At 58.7% G+C, this 11,233-nt stretch overlaps 1 non-coding gene across 1 annotated transcript; it reads right to left on the bottom strand.

Moving 5' to 3' along the window:
* Positions 1-3,883: 3,883 nt before the first annotated feature.
* Positions 3,884-4,001, bottom strand: LOC131861149 (5S ribosomal RNA). Its single transcript, XR_009360226.1, has one exon. It is a non-coding gene; the product is annotated as a 5S ribosomal RNA (ribosomal RNA).
* Between the last annotated feature and the right edge of the window lie 7,232 nt (positions 4,002-11,233).

Genomic DNA, 11,233 nt, shown 5'->3' with positions numbered 1-11,233 from the left:
GAAATTTTAAAATCTCGTTTTTTTTTGCCTTTTCTGGAAATTAGTGAAGGCAGCGCATCAAAGGTGCGCAACGCTGGTGCGAACCTGGGAGCGCTCCGATGTGTGCTCCAAGGTGCGGCGTGCACGAAGTCGGACCCCGGTTTGCCCCGGGTGCGCACCTCGCGTGCACCTTGGTGCGCACACCTTGGCTGGGTTGCGCGCCCTGGTGGGCACCATGGTGCGCACCAAGGAGCGCTCCGAAGTGTGCTCCAAGGTGCGGCGTGCACGAAGTCGGAGCCCGGTTTGCCCCGGGTGCGCACCTCGCGTGCACCTTCGCCGCGGTGGGCACCATGGCGTGCACGAAGTCGGAGCCCGGTTTGCCCCGGGTGCGCACCTCGCGTGCACCTTCGCCGGGGTGGGCACCTTGGTGTGCAGACCTTGGCTGGGTTGCGCGCCCTGGTGGGCACCATGGTGCGCACCAAGGAGCGCTCCGAAGTGTGCTCCAAGGTGCGGCCTGCACGAAGTCGGAGCCCGGTTTGCCCCGGGTGTGCACCTCGGGTGGGCACCTTGGTGCGCATGCCTTGCCTGGGCTGCGCACCAGGGCGGGCTCAAGATGGCACCCGCGTTCCTTTTTTTTCACTATCTTTCAAAACGGAAATTTTAAAATCTCATTTTTTTTTGCCTTTTTCTGGAAATTAGTGAAGGCAGCGCATCAAAGGTGCGCACCTCGCTGCCCACCACGGTGCGCAACGCCGGTGGGCACCCGGGAGTGCTTCGAAGTGTGCTCCAAGGTGCTGCGTGCACGTTGTCGGAGCCCGGTTTGCCCCGGGTGCGCACCTCGCGTGCACCTTCGTCGGGGTGGGCACCTTGGCTGGGTTTGCCCCGGCTGCGCTCCGAAGCGGGGTTATTGGAGCGCCGCCTCTTTTTTTGTCGGAGCGTTTGGTGGGGTTTCTCGCATTGGCTCTTCCGAGGCCCGGTTGCCACCCTGGCGCGCACGAAGTCGGAAGTAGGGTTAATTGCCCGGGTGCGCACCTTTGCCAGGGTGGGCACCTTACCTGGGCTGCGCACCAGGGCGGGCTCAAGATGGCACGCGCGTTCCGTTTTTTTCACTATCTTTCAAAACGGAAATTTTAAAATCTCCTTTTTTTTTTGCCTTTTCTGGAAATTAGTGAAGGCAGCGCATCAAAGGTGCGCACCTCGCTGCCCACCTTGGTGTGCTCTGAGGTGCGCACCCGGGAGCGCTACGAAGTGTGCTCCAAGGTGCGGCGTGCACGTTGTCGGAGCCCGGTTTGCCCCGGGTGCGCACCTCGCCTGCACCTTGGCCGGGGTGGGCACCTTGGCTGGGTTTGCCCAGGGTGCGCTCCGAAGCGGGGTTACTGGAGCGCCCCCTCTTTTTTTGTCAGAGCGTTTGGTGGGGTTTCTCGCATTGGCTCTTCCCAGGCCCGGTTGTTGGGTGCGCTCCCACCCTGGCGCGCGCGAAGTTGGAAGTTGGGTTAATTGCCCGGGCGCGCACCTTCGCCAGGGTGGGCACCTTGGTGCGCACACCTTGGCTGGGCTGCGCACCAGGGCGGGCTCAAGATGGCACCAGCATTCCCTTTTTCTCACTATCTTTCAAAACGGAAATTTTAAAATCTCGTTTTTTTTTTGCCTTTTATGGAAATTAGTGAAGGCATCGCATCAAAGGTGCGCACCTCGCTGCCCACCTTGGTGTGCTCCGAGGTGCCCACCACGGTGCGCAACGCCGGTGCGAACCCGGGAGCGCCCCGATGTGTGCTCCAAGGTGCGGCGTGCACGAAGTCGGACCCCGGTTTGCCCCGGGTGCGCACCTCGCGTGCACCTTGGTGCGCACACCTTGGCTGGGTTGCGCGGCCTGGTGGGCACCATGGTGCGCACCAAGGAGCGCTCCGAAGTGTGCTCCAAGGTGCGGCGTGCACGAAGTCGGAGCCCGGTTTGCCCCGGGTACGCACCTCGCGTGCACCTTCGCCGGGGTGGGCACCTCGGCTGGGTTGCGCGCCCTGGTGCGCACCAAGGAGCGCTCCGAAGTGTGCTCCAAGGTGCGGCGTGCACGAAGTCGGAGCCCGGTTTGCCCCGGGTGCGCACCTTCGCCGCGGTGCGCACCATGGCGTGCACGAAGTCGGAGCCCGGTTTGCCCCGGGTGCGCACCTCGCGTGCACCTTCGGCGGGGTTGCGCGCCCTGGTGGCACCATGGTGCGCACCAAGGAGCGCTCCGAAGTGTGCTCCAAGGTGCGGCGTGCCACGAAGTCGGAGCCCGGTTTGCCCCGGGTGCGCACCTCGCGTGCACCTTCGGCGGGGGTTGCGCGCCCTGGTGGGCACCATGGTGCGCACCAAGGAGCGCTCCGAAGTGTGCTCCAAGGTGCGGCGTGCACGAAGTCGGAGCCCGGTTTGCCCCGGGTGCGCACCTCGCGTGCACCTTCGCCGCGGTGGGGCACCATGGCGTGCACGAAGTCGGAGCCCGGTTTGCCCCCGGGTGCGCACCTCGCGTGCACCTTCGCCGGGGTGGGCACCTCGGCTGGGTTGCGCGCCCTGGTGCGCACCAAGGGAGCGCTCCGAAGTGTGCTCCAAGGTGCGGCGTGCACGAAGTCGGAGCCCGGTTTGCCCCGGGTGCGCACCTCGCGTGCACCTTCGCCAGGGTGGGCACCTCGGTGCGCACACCTTCTCAATGTTTTCTTGCCTTTTCTGGAATTGGTGAAGGCAGCGCATCAAAGGTGCGCACCCTCGGTGTGCTCCGAGGTGCGAACCCGAGAGCGCTCCGAGGTGCCCACGAAGTCGAAAGTCGGGTTAATTGCATTGTTTTCCCCCGGGTGCGCTCCGAGGTGCGCAACATCGGCGGCGCACCAAGGAGGGCTCCGAAGTGTGCTCCAAGGTGCGCACGATGGCGTGCACCTCTGGTGCGCACGATTCGGAGCTCGGTTTGACCGGGGTGCGCACACCTTGGCTGGGTTGCGCACCTTTTGTGCGCTCCAAGGTGCGCACGAAGTCGGAGCTCGGTTTGCCCCGGTGCGCACCTTCGCCAGGGTGCGCACCTTGATGCGCACGCCTTGGCTGGGCTGCGCACCTTGGTGGGCGCCATGGTGCGCACCTTTCGTGCGCTCCAAGGTGCGCACGAAGTCGGAGCTCGGTTTGCCCCGGGTGCGCACCTTGGTGGGCGCCATGGTGCACTCCGAGGTGCCCAAGATTGGTGCGCACCAAGGAGCGCTCCGAAGTGCGCTCCAAGGTGCGCGCGAAGTCGAAAGTTGGGTTAATTGTCCGGTTTGCCTCGGGTGCGCACCTTGCGTGCACCTTCGCCAGGGTGGGCGCCTTGGTGCGCACACCTTGGCTGGGCTGCGCACACCTTGGCACCCGCGTTTCCTTCATTTTTAAATTTTTTTTTTTACAATCTCTCAAGTGGGAAATTCTATAATCTCAACTTTTTTTGCCTTTTCAGGAAACTTTTGAATGGAGCGCATCATTGGTGCGCTCCGAAGTGTGCTCCAAAGCTCTCTCCAGCTGCGTGCACCTGCCCCGCCGCGCGCACTTCCCGGCCCCCGCCCAGCTTCGCTCACACCGTCCCCGGGCGTCTGGTGCGGAACCTTAGAGTAAGAAACATCACGTGCACCTTGGCCAACGTGCGCGACTCGACCGAGGCGCGCACTGGCCGAGGTGCACACCGATTTCACCTGGGTGCGCGCGCAGCACCTCGGGCGCACCGGGGTGCGCGCACAACGCCCGGGTTGCACCGTGGCCTGTGTGCTCGGGGTGCCTCGGGTGCGCGCTCGGTGTCGCCCCCCCGCGCAGCGCGGTAGTGCGGGCAGCGCCACCCCGCCCGGCCCGGCCCCGACGAGAACGCAAACGGGCAAAAGGTTTATTCAAATAGCATTGCGACGCCCGGCGAAAAAACTAAAAAAGGGTGCAACACCGGGACTTCCCGGGAGGTCACCCATCCCAGTACTACTCGGCCCAAGCGCGCTTAACTGCGGAGTTCTGATGGGATCCGGTGCACTAATGCTGGTATGATCGCACCCGTTATGAGCTTGTCGCAGTGTGTACTTAGCAAACCGCGACCCACGTGCGAATCCACCCCGGCCCACCCACCCCCGTCGAGGTGCACACCCTCCCTCGCGAAGTGCGCCCCGTTCGCCAAGTGTGAGCCCTGCCCGGGTGCGCGCACCTTGCTAGGGCGTCGGGTGTGCACCCGGCCCGGCCTACGTGCGTGCACACTGGAGGGGGCGTCGTGTGCGTGCCAGTGTCCCGTCTGCAACGCGGTGCCCACACACCACCTCTGGCGCAACGACCTGCGCTCACATGTGGGCCGAGTGCACCTTGGTGCATGTTCGGGGCGCCTCGGGTGCACGCTCGATCTTGCCACCGGTGCACCAAGGCGCTCGGTTTGCCCCGGGTGCGCACTTGGTGCAAGGTGGGCACCCAAAATAGGGATCAAGCACCAAAACACAAGTTTCGGGATGCAAAATGGGACCCAAGGACCACAAATGCGTTCCAAGACCCATGATGGGTCCACGAGAACAAAAATGTGTTCCGAGACTTAATAAACAAATATTGGGTTTTAGGAGAAGAAACATGCTCTGATGCCCAAAACGAGAATCGACCCCGAAAAGGCCACAGGCCAAAAGTGGGATGCGAGACAAAAAAAAATGGGACCCAAGGACCAAAATTGGGTTCCCAGGTCGAAGACAGGGCAAACCGGACAAGAAACGACCTCTAAGGCTCGAAATGAGTCCCGACGACTAAAACTTGACAAGAAGCACCCATCAGGCACCCAACTCGACACCCATGGGATGCCGACCCACCCGGCTTCCACCTAGCACACCTTGGCACCCACCCACCCTCGCACCCAACCTCGCACCAACTTAGCACCTTTGAACCCACATTGGCACTCACCCTGACCCTGGCACCTTGGAACCCACATTGGCACTCACCTTGACCCTGGCACCCACCTTTGCACTCACCTTGGGGACCCACCCTGGCTCCCACCCTCGGCACCCACCCAGACACCCACCCTTGGTTCCTTGGCACCCCACCTTGGATCCTTGGCACCCACCCCGACACCCACCTTGGCACGCAACTTGGCTACTTGCCACCCACCCTTGGCTCCTTGACGCCCACACCCGACAACCACCCCGTGACCTACCCTGGCTAGGGTTGGTGCACACCCACCCTGGTGCCCACCTTGGCACCACCTTGGCACGCACCTTAGTACCCACCCCGTTACCCACCCTAGGACCCACCCCGTGACCCACCTTGGCCAGGGTGGGTGCACCCACCCTGGTGCCCACCTTGGCACCCACCCATCCTAGCACCCAGCCTGTGACCGGGCTTGGAACCCAACCTTGCACCCGCACCCGTCTTGGCCAGTGTGGGTGCGCACCCATCCTGGCACCCACGTTGTGACACACCCTTTAACCCACGCACCCTAGCACCCACGTTGGCACCCACCTTGGAACCCAACCTAGCAACTTGGCACCCACCCCGTGACCCACCTTGGCATCCACCATAGCAGTCGCCGACTTGGCACCCACCTCGGCACCCACCTTGACACTTGTGGACCCACCTTGCCACTCACCCTAGCATCGACCCATCCTAGCACCCACCCTGGCACCTTTGCACCCTAGCACTCACCCATCCTAGCACCTAACCTGTGACCCACCTTGACACTCACCCTCGCACCCACCTTGGAACCCAACCTAGCACCCACCCACCCTGACACCAACCCTAGCACCTACCCACCCTTGCACCCACCCTGTGACCCATCTTGGCACCCACCCATCCTACCACTCAACCTATCACCCACCTTCTCACCCACCTTGGCATCCACCTTAGCACCCACCCACACTGGCACCTTGGCACCCACCTCGGGCAAGGTGGGTGCACACCCACCCTGGCACCCAATTTAGAACCCACCGAGCATGTTACCCACCTTGGCACCCACATTGCAGCCCACCCTAGTACCCACCCTATGACCCACATTGGCATCCACACCCTAGCACCCAGGCACCTCGACACCCGCCTTGACACCCACCCTAGCACTGAACCTGTGACCCACCTTGGAACTCACCCTAGAACCCACCCACCCTGTGAACCACCTTGGCATCCACCTTAGCACCCACCCACCTTGGCACCCACTCTAGCACTCACCCATCCTAACACCCAACTTGTTACCCACCTTGGCACCCGCCCTCGCGTCCACCTTGAAACCCACCCTAGCACCCACCCACGCAGGAGCCCACCTTGGCACCCAACCTAACACCCACGCATCCTGGCACCCAACTTGTGACCCACCTTGGAACCCACCCTAGTACCCACCTTTGAACCCACTATATCACCAACCCACCTTGGCACCCACCCTATGACCCTCTTTGGAATCCACCCTAGCACGCACCCACCCTGGCACCCACCATGGAGCGCACCCTAGCACCCACCCACCTCGGCACGCACCTCAACACCCACCTTGGTGTGCGCACTGCGCCAACCTCTCAAAGACCCTATGTGGTGCGCTCCAAAGTGTACACCTTTGGTGCGCTCCAAGGTGCGCACCTTTGGTGCACACCGAGGTGCACACCAAAGTGTGCACCGAGGTGAGCACCAAAGTGCACTCCAGGGTGCACACCAAGGCGTGCACCTTTGGTGCGGTCAATGCAAACGAATTCGGAAGTTGGGGTCGATGTCCTAATCGCTGCTGCAGACTACACGTATGAGAATCGGACAAATAGCTTTATATAGGGGAGGTGTTGCGTTTGATGGGTCGACTCCCCTGGTTGTGTGCACTGCACCAACTTCAAAGACCCTGTCTTGTTTAAGAAGTCAAAAGTTGGGGTGGATGTCCTAATCATTGCTGCAGTCTACGCATGTATGAGAATCAGACAAATAGCTTATATAGGGGAGGTGTTGCATTCGGTGGGTTGACTCCCCTGGTTGTGCGCACTGCGCCAACCTCAAAGACCCCGCATAGCAGAAGAAGTCGGAAGTCGGATTTTGGTGAGCACCAAGGCGTGCACCTTTGGTGCGGTCAACGCAGACGAATTCAGAAGTTGGGGTGGATGTCCTAATCGTTGTTGCAGGCTACACATGTATGAGAATCAGACAAATAGCTTATATAGGGGAGGTGTTGGGTTTGATGGGTCAACTCCCTTGGTTGTGCGCATTACGCCAACCTCAAAGACCTTGTTTTCGTTAAGAAGTCAAAAGTTGGGGTCAATGTCCTAATGGCTCCTGCAGGCTACACATGTATGAGAATCGGACAAATAGCTTATATAGGGGAGGTGTTGGGTTTGATGGGTCGACTCCCCTGGTTGTGCGCATTACGTCAACCTCAAAGACCTTGTTTTCGTTAAGAAGTCAAAAGTTGGGGTCGATGTCCTAATTGCTCCTGTAGACTACACATGTATGAGAATCAGACAAATAGCTTATATAGGGGAGGTGTTGGGTTTGATGGGTTGACTCCCCTAGTTGTTCGCATTACACCAACCTCAAAGACCTTGTTTTCGTTTAGAAGCCGAAAGTTGGGGTCGATGTCCTAATTGCTCCTGCAGGCTACGCATGTATGAGAATCAGACAAATAGCTTATATAGGGGAGGTGTTGGGTTTGATGGGTCGACTCCCCTGGTTGTGCGCATTGCGCCAACCTCAAAGACCCTGCATTGCGGATGAAGTCGAAAGTCAGAGTTTGGTGTGCTACAAGGTGTGGTCGAAGGTGCTCACCTAGGTGTGCACCTTTGGAGCACAGGAAAAGTGCCCTCCAAAAGTGCGCACCTTTGGAGTGCACAAAAGTGCCCTCCAAAAGTGCGCACCTTTGGAGCGCAGAAAAGTGCCCTCCAAAAAGTGCCCTCCAAAAGTGCGCACCTTTGGAGCGCAGAAAAGTGCCCTCCAAAAAGTGCCCTCCAAAAGTGCGCACCTTTGGAGCGCAGAAAAGTGCCCTCCAAAAAGTGCCCTCCAAAAGTGCGCACCTTTGGAGCGCAGAAAAGTGCCCTCCAAAAAGTGCCCTCCAAAAGTGCGCACCTTTGGAGCGCAGAAAAGTGCCCTCCAAAAAGTGCCCTCCAAAAGTGCGCACCTTTGGAGCGCAGAAAAGTGCCCTCCAAAAAGTGCCCTCCAAAAGTGCGCACCTTTGGAGCGCAGAAAAGTGCCCTCCAAAAAGTGCCCTCCAAAAGTGCGCACCTTTGGAGCGCAGAAAAGTGCCCTCCAAAAAGTGCCCTCCAAAAGTGCGCACCTTTGGAGCGCAGAAAAGTGCCCTCCAAAAAGTGCCCTCCAAAAGTGCGCACCTTTGGAGCGCAGAAAAGTGCCCTCCAAAAGTGCGCACTTTTGGTGCGCACCAAGGCGCTGGTTCGGTCGTTGCAGGCGAGTTCGGAAGTTGGGGTCGATGTCCTGAGCGGAGGTGCAAACTACACAGGTGTCGGAATCGGACAAATAGCTTATATAGGGGAGGTGTATGCTTCGATGGGTCGACTCCCCAGGTTGAGCGCACCGCGCCAACCTCAAAGACCCTACGGTATGGATGAAGTCGGAAGTTGGGTCCGATGACCGATTCGATTAGTAGGTATGCTCATGAGGTCGGAATTTGGGTCCGATGACCTGCCATGTGCAGGAAGGCGAATGTTGACACTGTGCGTTGCAAGGTGCACACCAAGGCGCTGGTGCGGTCTTTTTAGTCGAGTTCGGAAGTTGGGGTCGATGTCCTGATCGGAGGTGCAAGCTACACAGGTGTGGGAATCGGACAAATAGCTTATATAGGGGAGGTGTATGCTTCGTTGGGTCGACTCCCCGGGTTGAGCGCACCGCGCCAACCTCAAAGACCCTACGGTATGGATGAAGTCGGAAGTTGGGTCCGATGACCGATTCGATATGTAGGCATACTCGCGAGGTCGGAATTTGGGTCCGATGACCTGCCACGTGCAGGAAGGCGAATGTTGGCACTGTGCGTTGCAAGGTGCGCACCAAGGCGCTGGTTCGGTCGTTGGAGGCGAGTTCGGAAGTTGGGGTCGATGTCTTGATCGGAGGTGCAAACTACACAGGTGTGGGAATCGGACAAATAGCTTATATAGGGGAGGTGTATGCTTCGTTGGGTCGACTCCCCGGGTTGAGCGCACCGCGCCAACCTCAAAGACCCTACGGTATGGATGAAGTCGGAAGTTGGGTCCGATGACCGATTCGATATGTAGGCATACTCGCGAGGTCGGAATTTGGGTCCGATGACCTGCCATGTGCAGGAAGGCGAATGTTGGGACTGTGCGTCGCAAGGTGCGCACCAAGGCGCTGGTGCCGTCGTTGCAGTCGAGTTCGGAAGTTGGGGTCGATGTCCTGGTCAGAGGTGCAAACTACACAGGTGTGGGAATCGGACAAATAGCTTATATAGGGGAGGTGTATGCTTCGATGGGTCGACTCCCTGGGTTGAGCGCACCGCGCCAACCTCAAAGACCCTACAGTATGGATGAAGTCGGAAGTTGGGTCCGATGACCGATTCGATACGTAGGCATATTGGCGAGGTCTGAATTTGTGTCCGATGACCTGCCATGCGCAGGAAGGCGGAATTTGGGTCCGATGACCGAGTTGATGGCGTGCCATGCGCAGAAAGGCGGAATTTGGGTCCGATGACCGAGTTGATGTTGATGGCCCGCCATGCACAGGAAGGCGGAATTTGGGTCCGATGACCGATTTGAAGGCGTGCCATACGCAAAAAGGCGGAGTTTGGGTCCGATGACCGAGTTGATATTGATGGCCCGCCATGCGCAGGAAGGCGGAATTTGGGTCCGATGACCTGACATACGCATGGAGTCCGACTCGGGGGCCGATGTTCGATTCGATGACTTGCATTGTGGGTAAAGTCGGAAGTTGTGGTCTTTGACCCGATTCGATGACCAGACTTCGGCTGCTTGAGAATCGGACAAATAACTTATATAGGGGAGGTAGTGTTCTCGAGCATCCTCCCCCCGTGCCCGTTTATGTCGATTGATGCTGGTGCTCGACTGGTTGGAGCGCTCGGATGCAAAAATCTTGCACCAGGATTTATCGATTGTGATGGACACGGCAAGTCTCCTGATTGCTATGCAGGAGCTCATCGTGAATCTCTATGCGGCCTTGGTATGGACTCGACCTGCGGAATGGTTCGGCAATGGTAGTCGCTCCAACACGTCCTTGCAATGGCCACAGAGGTGATTCGACTAGAGCTCCAGTCTAGCTTTTGGGTTGCTTGGCGGACTGGTATAGCCGCGATCGAGTTCCGGCCATGAACGTTTTAGATAGCTCTTGGGCTTTCTGGGACGGAAGTCGGAAGTTTGGGCTGTTGTCCGATTTGATGACCATTCTTCGGATGTGTGAGAATCGGACAAATAACTTATATAGGGGACTGTGTTGTCTCACGCAGCCCCCTCCGTGCCCCTCTATCTCGACCGATGTTGGTGCTTGAAAGGGTTGGGATCGCTCGGATTTATAAACGTGCACCACCATTTGTCGAGTGTGAGGGACGCGGCAGGTCTCCTAAATGCTATGCGGGCGCTCTCTGAGAATCTCTATCCGGCCTCGACACAGACTAGTCTTGCTGAATGGTTTGGCACTGGTAGTCGATCCAACACGTCGTTGTTGTGGCCGCCTAGGCGATTCGATTCGAGCCCCCGTCTAGCTTTTGGGTTGCTTGGCGGATTTTGCCCTATCCGCAAGTGAGCTCGGTCCCTAAACGTTCGAGAAACCCGATTGCTATGCGCCGACTCTCTTTCTTGCGAGCCTCCATCTAGCTTTTGGGTCTCTACGGAACGGAAGTCGGAATCTGGGACCGTTGTTTGATTCGACGAGGCAGACTACGGTTGTGCGAGAATCGGACAAATAACTTATATAGGGGAGGTGTTGACTGGAGCATTCTCCCCCGTGCCCCTCTAACTCGACCAATGCTGGCGCTCGAACGGTGGTAGCGCTCGGATTTTCATTGAGCGCCAGCATTGGTCGATTTAGAGGGGCATGCGAGATTCCCGAATGCTATGCGAGGGCTCTAACGGAAATGTCTATTGGTTTCGGTATGGATGCAATTGCGAGTGGTTCGGCAAAGGTAGTCGTTCCGATGCGTCCATGTCGTGGCCAAATCGATAATTCGATTTGAGCCCTCGTATAGCATTTGGGTCTCTCGATGTGATTCCGCATTCCAGTCCCTTTGGGCACTGCTTGAGCCGCATCCCAGGGGGTTCCCTTCCCAATAATCTGCCTCGCAACCCGATTGCTATGCGGTGAGGCTCCTCGGCCGCCTCGGAACTATCTGTGT

Source organism: Cryptomeria japonica, unplaced genomic scaffold, assembly GCF_030272615.1.
Source record: "Cryptomeria japonica unplaced genomic scaffold, Sugi_1.0 HiC_scaffold_24, whole genome shotgun sequence".
NCBI lineage: Eukaryota > Viridiplantae > Streptophyta > Pinopsida > Cupressales > Cupressaceae > Cryptomeria > Cryptomeria japonica.
The sequence above is the reverse complement of the archived record's forward strand: the minus strand, read 5'-3'. Positions and strand labels throughout refer to the sequence as shown.